At 40.2% G+C, this 16,129-nt stretch overlaps 1 pseudogene; it reads left to right on the top strand.

Annotated features, from left to right (window-relative positions):
• The window catches only part of LOC116751066, an 85,401-nt pseudogene extending 74,457 nt beyond the window's left edge, over window positions 1–10,944 (top strand).
• Window positions 10,945–16,129: the final 5,185 nt, after the last annotated feature.

The raw sequence follows: 16,129 nt of genomic DNA, 5'->3' as shown, positions 1-16,129 counted from the left end.
GCTGTGGTCTGGGATAGGCCCCAGCAGTCCTGTAGAGAACTGTAGTCAATAATGACCTAGCCAGCCTTCATGAGTTACCCTGGGTTCTCTTTGGTTATGAGGCACCAGCATCTCCTCCTTGCCGCACATCAGGGGGGATGCTGAAGGTAACAGAGCCCCTGTGTGTATGCTGTGGATCAGAGCCAAGATGTGCCCACAGCACAGGCTGTCTCATAGACCAAGTCTAGGACCCCATGGTGCAAAACAGAGAAGAGAATCGGAGTATGTTTACAACGCCAGCAGGAGTCCCAAGGTGAGGCCCAGTCAGTCAGATGTAAGGTCTCACCGAGGCCCAACCAGGCTGACAGAGAAAAAATCACGAGCTACTCCAGGCAGACGGTGAGTAGCAGGAGCCATCCTGTTGCCCAAGGATGGGAACTCAGGCAGTGATGCCTCAGAAACCCCAGCCAGCACAAGGCAAGGATGTTTTCTTTCTGCTGATACTGTGAAGTCAAACTATCTTTAGCAAACCTAGACACCTTCTCAGAGTAGAGTGAATATAGAATGTGGAGTATTATTTAGACAGACAAGAGGCTGCATATTAAGAGACTGTTAGAAACATTTTACTATGTTGGGAAAATTTATAAATTTTTTAAAAAATTGAAGTATAATTGATTTACAGTGTGTTAATTTCTGCTGTACAACAAAGTGATTCAGTTACACATATATACACATTCTTTTTAAAATATCCTTTTCCATTGTGGTTTATCATAGGATATTGAATATAGTTCTCTGTGCTATACACTAGGACCTTTTTGTTTATCCATTCGATATATAAAAGCTTACATCTGCTATCCTCAACCTCCCAATTCATCCCTCCTCCACCCCCGACTCCCTTAGCAACCACCATTCTGTTCTCTATGTCCACGATTCTGTTTCTGTTTATACACAGGTTCATTTTGTGTCATATTTTAGATTCCACATATAAGTGATATCATATGGTATTTGTCTTTCTCTTTCTGACTTCACTTAGTTCGGTAAACTCTAGTTGCATCCATGTTGCTGCAAATGGCATTATATGGTTCTTTTTAATGGCTGAGTAGTATTCCATTGTATATAGGTACCACATCTTCTTTATCCATTCATCTGTTGATGGACATTTAAGTTGTTTCCATGTCTTGGCTGTTGTGAATAGTGCTGCTATGAACATAGTGGTGCATGTGTATTTTTGAATTATAGTTTTGTCTGAATATATGCCCAGGAGTGGAATTGCTGGATCATATGGTAATTCCATTTTTAGTTTTCTGAGGAACCTCCATTCTGTTTTCCACAGTGGCTGCACTGACTTACATTCCCCCCACCAACGGTGTAGGAGGGTCCCCTTTTCTCTACACCCTCTCCAGAATTTATTTGTAGACTTTTTAATGATGGCCATTCTGACATGGTATGAGGTTGTACCTTATTGTAGTTTTGAGTTGCATTTCTCTAATGATTAGCTATGATGAGCATCTTTTTATGCCTATTGGCCATCGGTATTTCTTCTTGGAGAAGTGTCTCTTCTGGTCTTCTGCCCATTTTTGGATTGGGTTGTTTGGTTTTTTGTTGTTTAGTTGTATGAGCTGTTTGTATAGTTTAGAAATCAAGCCCTGTTGGTTGTACTGTTTGCAAATATTTTCTCCCATCCTGTGGGTTGTCTTTTTGTTTTGCTCGTAGTTTCCTTTGCTGTGCAAAAGCTTTTAAATTTGATTAGGTCCCATTTGTTTATTTTTGTTTTTATTTTATTGCCTTGGGAGACTGACCTAAGAAAACATTGGTCCAATTTACGTCAGAGAACGTTTTGCCTATGATCTCTTCTAGGAGTTTTATGGTGTCATGTCTTATGTTTAAGTCTTTAAGCCATTTCGAGTTTATTTTTGTACATAGTGAGAGGGTGTGTTGTTGGGCAAATTTAAAATTTGTATTTATCCTACTACTTAGAAAGTAGGATCAGTAATAGATAAAAGGCGATACATATTCTGCATGCATTTAAGTGCAGTGTAAATTAATTTGTAACCCCATTGGAATTATAGTATAGCTCTGTGTCATCAATTCTATATATACTAATGGGATGTAAGTGACTTGAGGGCAGAAAGCTATCTTAGTCTTTGGTACCTGTTATGAAGAGCATAATGCTTAGCATACAGAAAATGCGAAAACAATGTGTGTTGGATTGAGATGAATTTTTTGTCACCAAGAGCATTTGCTCTGGAATCAAGTTTCCCTTGTGCTTGGGCTGAATAGCCGTAGGCTAGAATTCTATTATTTTCCCAGTGTTTCTGAATCTTGAAGGATTGGTTCAAAGGCCATCTAAGCAGAGGTATCAGCATAAGCAAAGACATAGAGATAAGAAATGCAAGTATGTTTGCTGAATGGTGGGTTCTCCAATTTGGCTGATTAGGAATTATTGTCAGGGTTAAATTCCATTAATAATGTTAACATTTACAATCTACTAAGCACTTATGCCATTACCAGATTACTGTGCTTTGTGATTTCCATCTTTCATTGCAATTAACACTCCTATGGCAATGGTTTATACTGTAGTATTAATGAAGTTCCAATTCGGAGACAGAAATCACACAGTAATTTAAACAGGGAAAGTTAAATATAAAGAGTTACTAATAGAGGCGCAGACCTACTGGAGAACGGACTTGAGGATATGGGGAGGGGGAAGGGTGAGTTTTGACAGGGCGAGAGAGAGTCATGGACATATACACACTAACAAACGTAGTAAGGTAGATAGTTAGGGGGAAGCAGCCGCAAGGCACAGGGATATTAGCTCGGGGCTTTGGGACAGCCTGGAGGGGTGGGAGGGGGAGAGTGGGAGGGAGGGAGACGCAAGAGGGAAGACACATGGGAGCACATGTATATGTATAGCTGATTCACTTTGTTATAAATCAGAAACTAACACACCATTGTAAAGCAATTATACCCCAATAAAGATGTTAAAAAAAAATAAAAATAAAAAAAAAAATAAAAAGAGTTACTGACTATAATATGGGATTGGCTAGTAAGGGGAAAAGAAAACTGAAGAATTTTAGAATAGCAAATATAGGAAGAAACCTCTACTCCTAGCTGGGGCTGACACCCAGCATCCAAGAGAGAGACAAACTTGGATGATTTCTTCCCAAGGGACTGAGATCCAAACGTTGTTGGAAAGGGCACGCCATGGCACAATGGATGGCAAAGTTGGTTGAGGTGTCTCACTGAGAACCCTTCTTCTGGGTAATGCTGAAGCTGTGTAGGGAAGGGCTTCAGAACTCCAGGTAAAGCCAAGGGGAAAGCTGTTCACGGGGAAGTGCGGATGATCGCGATCCCTGCACAGCTGCTCAAGTGAGTGCCCAAGGAGCTGCTCATGGAGAGATGCGGAGTTCTGCTTGCCAAAAATGTGCTATCAGGCTGCCACGCAAAGCAGGAACTGAGCATCCAAGCCGTGTGTGTGCTGCAGGAACCTGCGGGGAGAGGCACAGCCGAACCAGGAAGAGAAACCCCGCCCATCTCTAGGGTCCCTCTCGTGCCTCTATTGTTAAAGTTTAACCGTGCCCACCGGCAAAGGAGAAACAATTAGGGTCCAGTAACAGGCAATGAAAAGTAAATTTTGAGCTGAGAGACATTAAACTGGTAACTGGAAGAACCATCTTGTTTGCAATTCATATATTAGGAAATTGAGTGTCAGATTTTTGTGACTTACCTAGTCACACAAGTGATCAAAAAGCTTGAAATTCAAACACTTGTGCTTTTAGTTTTCATGGTATGTTGCGGCTAGATTCATCTGGCAACAGTGTTTAGGATAGATTGTAGTGGGACTGAGGCTGGGATAGGAATAACTGGTAAATGTTACAGTAAGCCAGGTAGAAGAAAATGGGGGCTTCTGAAGTATCTAACTACATGGACATTTGTTGTGTAACCTCTGAATTTTCTTATCTCAATTAAACTGGTAAATACATATAAGCATTCACAGTTCAAGTGTCACATGGTGAAAGCAGTTGACCGGAAAATGCCAGTAGACTGATTTAAAAGATGTAATATTTGTATATGTACACAAAGAATATAGCTTACTATTTTTAGATAGTTGTGAAATTTAAAAGATGGGAGAACAATCTCCCTGTTAGAGGAACAAGCTTCTTCTGGCTTCCAAAGCCCCAAAAGACTGTCCGGTATAGGTATTACCATCTGATGGGGTGAAGATCCCAACAGGTTTTTCAACACCCATTTGCCTTTACTGGTTTTTAGACCCTTCTTACCTTTCCCAGCTGCTTGGGAGCCTCTGGCTCTGTGCCTGACTGCTTAGTAGATACAGTAACTGTGGGCATCCCCGGCACTGTCCTGAGGGCCTAGTGGGCAGGTTCCCAGGAAGAGTTTCTCAGGTGTGTCAAACCCTTGTGAGTCCACGTTTCAGATCTGTCTGAGATATATCCAAGCAACTGTATATTGCCTTTGTTCATAAATTATATGGACTTACAAAGAGAAGTCTTCTAGAATCCCAATTCTCACTGGGAAAAATGTGCAAGGATTTATAGAATCTGTTTTATACTGGATTTACTACCATACTACATTCTCTTTACTACACTCAGTCTTAGAACTTAACTGTAGGACTGCTCTTTCTGGTTTTTCTTCTACCTTTCCCCTTTGCTTTAGACTAGTGGGCAGTATAGCCCAGTGTTTAAGGATATGTTGGTGGTCCTGAGCATGCGCCCTGCAGACCTGCAGCTACAGGCCTACAACCACGGCTGAAGATGCTGTGATCTGAAACCCAGATCTGTGCTTGCTTTGATGCATACTTCCCACTGGCTGCTTCTGGTCAATGACTGAACACAGCAGGGAGACAAAGGGAGGCCCAGTCTTAGGAGACAGGGGCTCCTCTGATGGCAACTTTGGCCTGAGGACCCTGACAGTCCTGGCAAACCTTCCTTGGACTGTCCTGTGTCTAAGTCACTTCCATGTGACCCATTTCCTCTCTTCTCTACTTCTGTAGTGAGTGACCTGTATAGTGGTCTGACATCTCTCCCATCCTTTCCTGACTTTTTCTCCCTTCCTCCATAGGCATCTCCCTATATAAAATCTTTGCACTTTTAATCTTATTTTGGTGTGTGCTTCTGGGAGCTCTTGAACTAACTCAGCCATGGATTCAAATAAGCTGGGTTCGAACCTGGGCTTGGCATTTACTGGCTGCAGGGCCTGTGTCATTTACTTAACCTCTATGTTCTGTAGTTTAGGCATACATAATACAGGAATAATAATGGTTATCTACTACATGGGGTCATAAGGAATAACAAAATTATAAAAAAAATACATGCTAGCTATTATCATGCTCTCCTGTCCATAACACAGGTTACTATATGGAAATCTAGGTGAGAAAAATCCTATATGAGCTGTTAAAGTTGTTTTCCAACTCATCTTTTTAGGTACCTCTTCAATTCATTCTTAATGCAAAAAAAAAAAAAAAGAAAGAAAAGGAACTATGAGGAGGTTGAGGAATGAAAGTAGAAAGTGGGAACAATATTCTTGCTTTCCATATATTGTCAGCTCAGTAATTAACATAGCAAAAATTTCCACATGCACAGTTTAAAAGACTCATTTTACTGTATTCTTGTTAACATGAATAACAAGAGGCAATAAATTATAGAAATCAGTGGGACATCATTGAAGGCTGGGGATAGGCTGCATGTAAATGAGATGTGTGAAGGGCAAGAGGAAATGAGAAGCAGATAACAAAGGGTAACCGATTTCTTGTGCATAATCACATTTCTAAGTGATAGTTACCAGATGTACTTGTAAAAATTTAATTTAAAAAATTATTTTCAGAATGGAATTTTAGTATGGATGCAATATCTTGGAACAGGTATCCTGGAATGCTATCACATGATCCAACTCTATATTATACTTCATACTTTTTTAAAGCATTTTCATGCAAATAATCTTAAATAATTCTCACAGCCACATGAGAGGTATAGAACAAATATTAACAATCCTGTTTTTTATTGTGGTAAATAAATAGATGAGCCTATAATGACCCTTTAGGGGTACTTTGCTCATTCCTTATTTATAGTTTAGTGGGATTCTAGATCTGGTTAGGAATTGGATAAATTCAGTCTCATTCAGAATTTCTAGATCCATTCGCATCTCTTCAGTACTGCATCAATTTGATCTTACATGGAAACTCTGAGACTTTCTAAGTTGTGTGGAACAGAAACCACCTTGGGCTCTGTCAACAAATCTGGATTCTGTAAGTTGGGTGTTTTCTGGCGCATTTTTTAAAAGATACTTGATGCAGTGACAAATATGGTTTCCAAACAATTATTGAGATTTTACTCAACCAGCCTTCCGAAAATCTATAGCTGTTTGATCTGTCACATTGTTCCAACCAGGAGTCTCTCCAAGAACAAGCAGTAAGTGAACCATATGAATTTTAGCTCCCCACCCCCAAGTCAACAAAAATGTGTTTGATTACATAGCTGAGGGTTTTGAGAGAGGAAGGCTAGCGCACATATAGCAGATGTGGGCCCTACTGGATCCTGCTGTACATCTGCCTTGAAAATGGGCTGCCATGGGCTCTTATTTACATAAGATAGTCTGTTTCCCTGGTGTTTGTGACTCTAAAGCAAAATTTCTCTAAGGCTTTTGAAATAAACTCATGGTCCTATTTTATTCTTCCTATTCTCTGACTTTTGGTAAAATAAAGACATGAAGTAAGATAAAGAATGGGGATTACCCTGGTGGTGCGGTGGTTAAGAATCCGCCTGCCAATGCAGGAGACACGGGTTCGATCCCTGATGCAGGAAGATCCCACATGCCGTGGAGCAACTAAGCCCGTGTGCCACAACTGCTGAGCCCGTGTGCCACAGCTACTGAAGCCCATGCACCTAGAGCCCGTGCTCCACAAAAAGAGAAACCACTGTAATTAGAAGCCCACACACCACAACAAAGAGTAGCCCCCGCTCGACGCAACTAGAGAAAGCCTGTGCGCAACAACGAAGACCCAACGCGGCCATAAATAAATAAATAAATTAATTAATTAATTTAAAAGAAAAAAGGAATGAATGCCTGATAAAGAAATGCCACAAAATTACAGGCCATTAGTTTGTTTTTTAATTTTATTGTTTAATTTTCTGTTAAAGATACCCATCTTTTACTTTGGCCAGCCAGTTGTGGAAGGAAGTGAAAAAAAAGGTATTGACTCAGAACAGACTGGTATTTTCTTGAACTTGCCCTAGAGATGATCAGGATAACTGTTGGTTTACTCTTTCTCCTTCTGAAAGACTGATCTCATAAGTGATAAAAGTAAGCACTTTAGATGATTAACCTGGCCTGCCTCTATTTCTCCTAGCAGAAGAAGCATTAGTGTGTATAAAAAAGACTTAAGATTCTTGGTAAAATGTAAATTCCTGGGTCCCACCTTCAGAAATTCTGATTCAGTGTATTCTGGCAGCACCCAAGAATCTGCATTTACTAAGGATCCTAGGTGATTCTGATGCTAGAAAGCTGGGTTACCCTTTGAGAAAAACTGCTTTAATAGGTGTTTTATTTTTTTTTTAATCACAACTTTGCAATTGAATCGTCTTTCCCAAAGGACTGCTTTGGCTGTATGTTTGTAGCCAGTTGAAGGTTTGATAAGAACAGCTGAAGAGTCCTGAATAGTGTTTAATTGTAGGAAAGCTAATTAACCTCTCAAAGGACAGATGATAAATTACAAATTATAAACTATTTTATAGCCACAGATCAAATGGACAGCACAATGAGGTTTAAGCATTTAACTTGATTAACATACTTCAGAACCCATTGAATCTGTCATTTTTCTTTTCCATTCCATTCCTTCTTCCTTGATCTTCATTTCCTCTTTTTACATATGTTCTTAAAATCCTTTTTCAGTAGGTTTTCTCTGTATGTTTCTTCCTCATCTTTTCTCTCATTTTCTGTTGAACTCCTCCACCTTTTTTTTTAATACTTCCATCAAGTTATTTTTTTTTTTTTTTTTTTTTTTTTTTTTTTTTGCTGTACGCGGGCCTCTCACTGCTGTGGCCTCGTTGCGGAGCACAGGCTCCGGACGCACAGGCCCAGCGGCCATGGCTCACGGGCCCAGCCGCTCCGCAGCATGTGGGATCTTTCCGGACCGGGACACGAACCCTTGTCCCCTACATCGGCAGGTGGACTCTCAACCACTGCGCCACCAGGGAAGCCTCCATCAAGTTATTTTTATACCCCACTAAATCTATTGCTGTTTCTTTTTTTTTTTCTTCCTCTCCCCCATCTCCAATAGGCATCTTTCTGCCCTATATCCACACTGTCTACTGAAATGACCTCTTCCTGATAATATTCCAACTGAGTAATATTACTGTTCAGAATAACATTATTGATGACCATAAGTTCTATGGAAGTGCTTTGAAAATTAGTGTGAATATTTATTAAGCTAAAACAAAGACTTGTTTGGGGTTGAAAAATTGGCAAAAATGAGGTTTGAGAACAAATTCAAGATTACCTTCACAAAGAGACGAGTACACATGTGATAAGGCTACAGCAAAATGGGGCTCTCCGTGCTCTTCCTTGAGGAACATCAGGGTTAGACAGTCAGTGCACTCCTGTGGAGGAAGGCAGCAGCAGACCAGAGGACCTCAGAGCTCTTATACCATTGGGAGAAGCACAGGGAAGAACACAGTGGCACTCGGAAAAATCAGGAAAATTCTTGATCTGAAGAGAATTTCAGAAAATTCTCCCTAAAAGATTTCAAGAAAATTCTTGTTCTTACATTTTTACATATTGTTTAGTCCTAGTTATTGCAACAATATTGATATACAGAAGCCCAGATCTACCTGTAGACTCCATTGATTATTAGGCTGTCCTATCTTGTACTATTTACTTACCCCCAAAATAATTCATAAAATAGAAGCAGGATAAATGCTTAGTTGTTCACTCTACCAATTTTCAGAACGATGAGTGGATATCCTAATTACCTTCAATGATAATCTATGTGTTTAAAAATATTATAAACTTATAAAACTTCATTTATTTAACATAGTTCTGTATATTACAGTTTTATTATTATCATTATTATTTTTTTTTACTAAAACAGGTCCATCTTTGGATAGTGAGAGCCTGTCTGCAGGTTGGCTCCTGTGTCTTTTGACACAGTAGTCTTTGTTTTCTGTCAAAACAGGATATCTCAGACATCTCTTATGTATTATCTGATCTACCTGAAATTATTTGTCTAAGAAGCTTTGGTTCCTTTCAGTAAGGAAAATATAGTTATAAATTCCATAATCTGGAAGTTTCCTGGTATCTTAATCTTTAAGAGAATTCAAAAGAATAACTGAGAAGAAGGTACAATATGATCAGAGGACTGTAGTTTGTATAAGTACTTTAAGAAGACAACAAAGCTTGAGAACTCAATAATTTAAAAGTATCTGTAAGTTAACTGTAATGTTTCATTCTAACTTTACTTTTTCCTTGTATTTGACCTTTGACCTCATTTTGCAGACATCTATCATCTATTTTTCTTGTTAGCTCTCCTAGGTATTAACTTTATTAACTGAAAGATAAAATTGCTGCCATACGTGAATTGGACAAACATTCTCAACCTGTGTTTCTTTCTTAGCTGGTTTATCATTTTGCTGAGCAACATGGAAATGTATATTTAAGCTGAAGATCTGGCTCATTTAATCATCTACTAACATCGTCTACCTTCTAAGTAGTAAAGCCCTTGTTAATGAAACTGATGGGTAGTGAAAAAACATCTAATGAGTTCTTCAATTTTGCATTAGCAAAGAGGAATATAGAGAACAAGGTGTCTTGAAGCTATAAGACCTAAAAGAAGTTCGTATTTTTTATCGTAAAGAAATAGAAATCCAAAGAGTCAGGTAATTTCCTCAGTGTCACATAGTTAGTATAAGGAAAAATTATTAAATCTGACCTTCAATGAAATGCATTTCCCCCCTTGTATATCAAAGGTTACTTTGCTTGGGGAAAAACAGATGAGTATTCAACTTTATTTTAAAATATGCTTAAGTAAAGCATATTTTATGGAAATAAAATAAGTATGTAAGAGCTTAGCTGAAGTAAGTAATTAAAATCTACAGGGAAACAAAACATACTTTAATTATTCTCATGAATTTCCTTTTAGAGGAGTGTTTAGGAAAGAGCAATATGGCTGAAAAAATGTTCATGTGATAATCAAAAATGTATCCATTTGCAAATGAGACTTCATAAGTCAGTTTCTCACTTTTTGGAAGGTTTATTTTATAGTATGTATCTTTTCTGAAGGTGATTTATAAATTTCCTTATAGTGCAATTCCATTTGGTGTACAAAATTTGAAAAGGAAAAAAATGAATCTAATTTTTTTCCCAAGGACACATAGTCCACATTTCTGTTGGCAGAAAGCAGACTGAGCATATTAGAAAGACTGGTAATTTTCATAACGAGTGCTTAACCACCTATACATGTTTCTCCAATTTTTAAAAACATGTTGCTGTCTTAAACATTTGCATAGATATGTCATTATTATCCTTTTACTAAGATGTAATACATGGTGACCTTTAAATTTTGTGGAATAAATATTAAGGTAAAGATAAATAATAAATACTGTGCCAAATAATACAGGAGATACCCTGGTAATAGTCCCTAGCCCAGAGGACTGCTAAGAATAAAAATACCTAATAAGAGGTTGTGGTAGAAATGTGGCCTCACATTCTTTGCATCAAGGTAGAGTCTGTTTCTCTGATCTTTGAATGGAAACTGACCCTGTGACTTTCTTTGAGCAACAGAATGAGAGAGATGGAAGTGACATTGTGCAGCTTCTGCCTTTGTGCTCTTGGAACGCTGCCCTGAGACCGTCATGTAAAGAAGCTGGCTTTACTGATTGTAGGATGAGGTGCCCCATGGCAGAGAGCAAAGGTTCCCCCGCTGGTGGGAAGCGCGAACTGCCAGACATGAACTGAAAACAAGTTCTGCTGTAACAAAACCCTAATTGGGTTTAATATTTGGGATCAGGTGGCAGATGGAGGCAAGGAGACTGTAGGTAGAGGCTAGAAAAGTTGAGAAGTCACTGTTGGAAGCTATATCACATGTGGCTGAACAGTTTTCAAAACATTCGCTTGCTGTAATTCAAAAGATAGATATTGCTCTAAATACCCATATGGCTCTGACTAAGAAGGTCTCTAGACAGGTAGTGAAAGTGCCCATTTGCTTCTCCTAACTGTGTATGATTTAGTATGGGAAACTAGAGAGGCACTAAAGAAGAAACAGTCTGATTAGAAAGCAAATTTTCGAAGAAGAATAGAAGGTGGTGTGGGATTGCTAGATTGTAAATATTGGTACTGAACTGAAACGAGTTGAACTTGCCCTTTAGGGACAGAGGCACTTAAAAAAGAAAAGCAGCCTCTGGACAGAAAGTAGGCCGTGAGAACTACTTAAACATGGGCTATAGAAAACTGTCTTTGAGGGCTTCCCTAGTGGCGCAGTGGTTGAGAGTCCGCCTGCCGATGCAGGGGACGCGGGTTCGTGCCCCGGTCCGGGAAGATCCCACATGCCGCGGAGCGGCTAGGCCCGTGAGCCATGGCTGCTGAGCCTGTGCGTCCGGAGCCTGTGCTCTGCAACGGGAGAGGCCACAACAGTGAGAGGCCCGCGTATCACAAAAAAAAAAAAAAAAAAAGTTAAAGAAAAGTGACTTTGAGAGCAGAACCAAGAATTTAGGAGAACAATGGATTTGGGAACCATTCTTAGGGTGTACTTATGTGTTGTGATGAAGGAACATCCTGTGCCTCCGGTGTTAGGGTAACTGGTCATAAGTGATGGGCTGCATTTCAGAATTACTCTGAGCCAGTAAATTCTATGTGTTTCCCGTTCTTTCTAGCAAGTTTATATGTTCACATTATTTCTATTGAGATTTTTCTGTCCCCATGTTACCAAGGTATGTTAGCTGAATGGAAGGGTATGGGTATGAGTGTGTGTGTGTGTGTGTGTGTGTGTGTGTGTGTGTGTGTGTGTGGTGGTAGTGGTGGTACATCACTATTTTTAGCTTACAGATCTCTGGACAAGTTACAGATAATCAGATGTTGGATTTTGAACCCAGTGCTATTTATGGGTAAGACTGGTAGGGTCCTTGAGAAAAGGTAAATGTATTTCGTATGGGAGGATTGTAAATAATTATGTCCAGATGATGGATTGTGGTAGATTTAATATGGCCATAAATTCTTTGTAGCTTCTCCCATCAAGAAGTAGAGTCTCCTTTAACATTCCTTGAATCACAGCTGGCTTTGTGATTCACTGAGCCTAAGAAAATGTAGATGAAGTGATGTGTGATCTCTGAAGTCTAGGACTCAAGAGATCTTGCAGCTTTCTTCTTTGCCCTCTTTTGCTCTGAGTCCGTGACATCACTAAGTCAGCCTTGCTAGAGCAGGATAAAAGGACTGTTGGAGAAAACAAAGACACACCAGCTGGCAGCAGCACACACTGCCAGACACGAGTGGGACCATTTGGGACCTTCCCGCTGAGTGCAGACACTTTGAGAACAGGCAAAGTCAGCAGAGTACCTCCCAGCCAGTACTCAAAAAGATGAGAAATAATAAATTGTGGTCGGGGCTTCCTTGGTGGAGCAGTGGTTGGGAGTCCGCCTGCCGATGCAGGGGACGCGGGTTCGTGCCCCGGTCCGGGAGGATCCCACATGCCGCGAAGCGGCTGGGCCCGTAAGCCATGGCCGCTGAGGCTGCATGTCCGGAGCCCGTGCTCCACAACGAGAGAGGCCACAGCAGTGAGAGGCCCGCGTACCGCAAAAAAATAAAAATAAAAAAATAAATTGTGGTGGTTGTTATCCACTAAGGTTTGAGGGGAGTTTGTCACAAGCTGGTCTTTACTGGGAACAAGATGCAATTTTCCATAAAAGAGAAGAAAACATATTTTATGTAAGGAAGGACCACAGTCAGATAAGGAGAAATAAATGTTCATGAATGTGTTATCTGAGATTTGTACTAAAAGATGTGTCTGAATGATGAATTGAAGACGCGTTGTAGAAGACCTTTAGAGCCAGGATGTGGTATTTAGACTCTGAACTCAGTGTGGAGCTGGTCTTGTTTGCTTAGGGGAGTAGCACAAACTTACTACATTGCTAGTAACCAGGAGATGAACTACAACACTGAAGGCCCCTCTTAAGTGACCACTGAATATATGACTAGAATTACTGTTTTTTTTTTTTTTTTCTAAACTATCAGTTGTTACAATCCAGTGCAATCCAATTTAGTGTCAGTTTATTCTACTATGGGAAAGTGTCAAAAGGTGTCAGGGAAAAAAACTCTTTAATGTTCCTCAAAGGGCTTGCGAACAGAAGTAAATAAAATGTCTTCATACATTGTTGAGTATAGTGGCATGCTGCCAATATACGAGGATACCTACGTGTATGTTTTGGGCAGAGAAGGCTTAGGAAAAAGGCTGCAGTGAGAGTCAACAAAATGACCTCTTTTATGCATGGTCACAAGGTCCTTCATGACATGTACAGCTTACGGATGGAAAACATTTGCCCTCCTTAGTCATTTGGATTAATTTGTACCATAAATGCCTCTTTTACCATCCTGTTCCCAGACTCCTGGGATTGATACATGGCACTGTTTAGGTCTTTATTTTTCCTCTTAACTTGGCCTGAGGGAGTCTTCCAGTGTGACTGGACTGATTGATGACCGCCCCCCCCCACCACCACCACCACTCTCAGTGACTGACCTTGTATATAGTGTGTGTGGACAGCTTTATGGCTCCTGAAACTCTGGGAACGTTTCCAACTACTTTCATTTTGTTTCCCCTTGTTCTTTGCTCTCTTTCAAAGAGAGAAGTTTGAACTTTGTTTCTTGCTTTATTTCACTTTGTCTGATGGATAACCACTCTTGAGTCCTGATTTCAGCAGCTACCTCCTTGTCTTGACTGTTTGTTCAGTCAGTGGGCACTTGGCATGAGCTAATTTGTGCTGTCATCTAACATTGGCAGGTCTCCCGCAGTTGCCGATAGGTCATTGTCTACACTTCTTCACAGAGTTGTGCATATTAGAGAGGTTCAGTACATTTTTGTTTTGGTTGATGATACGCTGTTACATTGGTGTGTCAGTACATTAGATTTTCTCTGTATTAGAATGTGCTGCACTTAAGCCATGTGCTATGTGAATTTGCCGAAATGCCAGTGATGATTTTTAGCATTTAGATTGTTCACTTCCTTGTGCTTGATTCTGTTTTCTAAGCTACTGCTAACTAAAACTGCCCTTCTCATTGCCATGTCCCCTGCTAATGAAAGATAAAATAGGTGTTTTTCCAGTCACTAGGCTGAGAAATAGAGCACATCAGTCATGGTTAACGTAGAATACCAAGCAAAAGCCTTTGGCTTGAAATGAGTCCCAGGGGCGTAACTGCTAAATTTCAAGTTTCTCTTACCCTTTCTTCCCTCCCACCTTCCTTTATTCCTTCCTTCTTTCCTCCCTTTTCTTCTCCCTTTTGTCTTCCTAAGATAATGTTGTTTAATTTCTGATTGTCTAAGTTATATGGGTCCACTGATAAGCATTTTGGGAAATAATAAGTATGGAAAAAACCTCTTGGGTATTTTCCTTCCCTGAGGAGCCACCAGACTCTGCTTTTCTTGTAGAGTCCCTCTGCCTGGAACCAAATAATGAGACATATTCTTTCTTGTATGGTCAACATTGCCCAACAGCTGTTTCTGCCCTATAAAGATGATGAAGATGAGAGTGGTAATAATAATGGTAATAATAGTGCCAATACTCACTGCACTCTTATCATGGATAATCTTATTTTAATCCTAATTTCTATCTAGGCTGGGTAATTGGATAGTCGCCACCTCTTTGTAAGGTCCTCTCTGCAGTGCAGAAAAGCCAAGGCCTTCATTTTTCAGAATTCCTCTCCCTGTACGTTTCAGGTTGGCCTATGCCAACAAGAAGCATTTCCATTTGATTAGAAAGGCAGAAGGAAGGAAAGAGGTCATCATTGTCTGAAAGCAGTTTTAGCCAAATGCTGCGCAGATGAGAGAGTCACACTGGCTTCCTGCCCAGCTCCCTAGAACCACCCCCATCACTACTGCAGACAAAGTCAATGGGAACTTCTGTGTGTTTGCAGGAATTCCTGTGAGTTCTTTAAAAAAATCCTATCAGTGCTTCAGGCTGAGGTGATCAGCTGTGACTTTCCTGAACTTCACTACTCGGCTTTCCCAATGGCTGGGAAATTCTCTACTTCTTGTATTAAGCCCTTCATAGTTAGAACACACAAAGTGGCTTCTGTTTTCCTAGCAAACCCTGACTGATAAAATGATGCTGTTGGTATTCTTACTTTTCCATTAAGGGAACAGATTTAGTGAGTCATGAATTTGAACAAGTGCACAAAGCCCATAAGGGAGGAAGGACATTAGTTTACAAGTCGTCTTGAGGTTTATCCGAATCACTTGTGCTGCTGATACTTCTGCCACCTTCTGGAGGCTTCCTGTGCTCACTTTGGGCAATGCTGCCTCCTCTGTCCCCTCCTGTTCTGCGGCTGCAGCACCTCTCAGTAGCCAAGTCAGCCACTGATGCTCTGAAATATGAACCCCTTTTTACTCTCAGGGTTCTGCCCTGGGTCCTGAATTTGGGGCCTAGGGGTATCTCTTTTTACTGCATTCCGAGGATAAAGATGCTTCTGGCCCCTATTCTGGCCCCTAAAGCTGTAACAGGATGTGAAGCCTCCACCTGTATGTTTTGGTGGTAAGGGAGCTGCCTTTCATCATAAATCTCATGATTGATGGTGGGGAGCAGGGTGATTAGTTTCATTTCTACCATCATCCAGATTTCCTTGTCTGTGAGACTGCTTTCCTTGGTATTCAGTATGTAGATTTTATCTGCTTGTTTGGGGGCCTTTTTTTTTTTTTTTTACCTTTAAAGAATGAAAATTTGAGATCAATTTGTGCTTCTCATTTTAGTGTCTTTTATGATATCCTTCATTCTCTTCTCTTTGTCTTGACTAAAGCTCATTGAACTTCTGAACTGATGAGATACTTAGAGATTTTTTTCACATCTACATTTGTAATGACAACCTCAAAATCCTAGGATGCTGCTTTGGAATTTCATCATGTGACTTTCTCTATTAATTATTCATGGTAAGGAGTTTGTGC

This window comes from Phocoena sinus, chromosome 3 (genome assembly GCF_008692025.1).
Source record: "Phocoena sinus isolate mPhoSin1 chromosome 3, mPhoSin1.pri, whole genome shotgun sequence".
Lineage (NCBI taxonomy): Eukaryota > Metazoa > Chordata > Mammalia > Artiodactyla > Phocoenidae > Phocoena > Phocoena sinus.
This window is presented reverse-complemented; position numbering and strand designations above follow the sequence as displayed.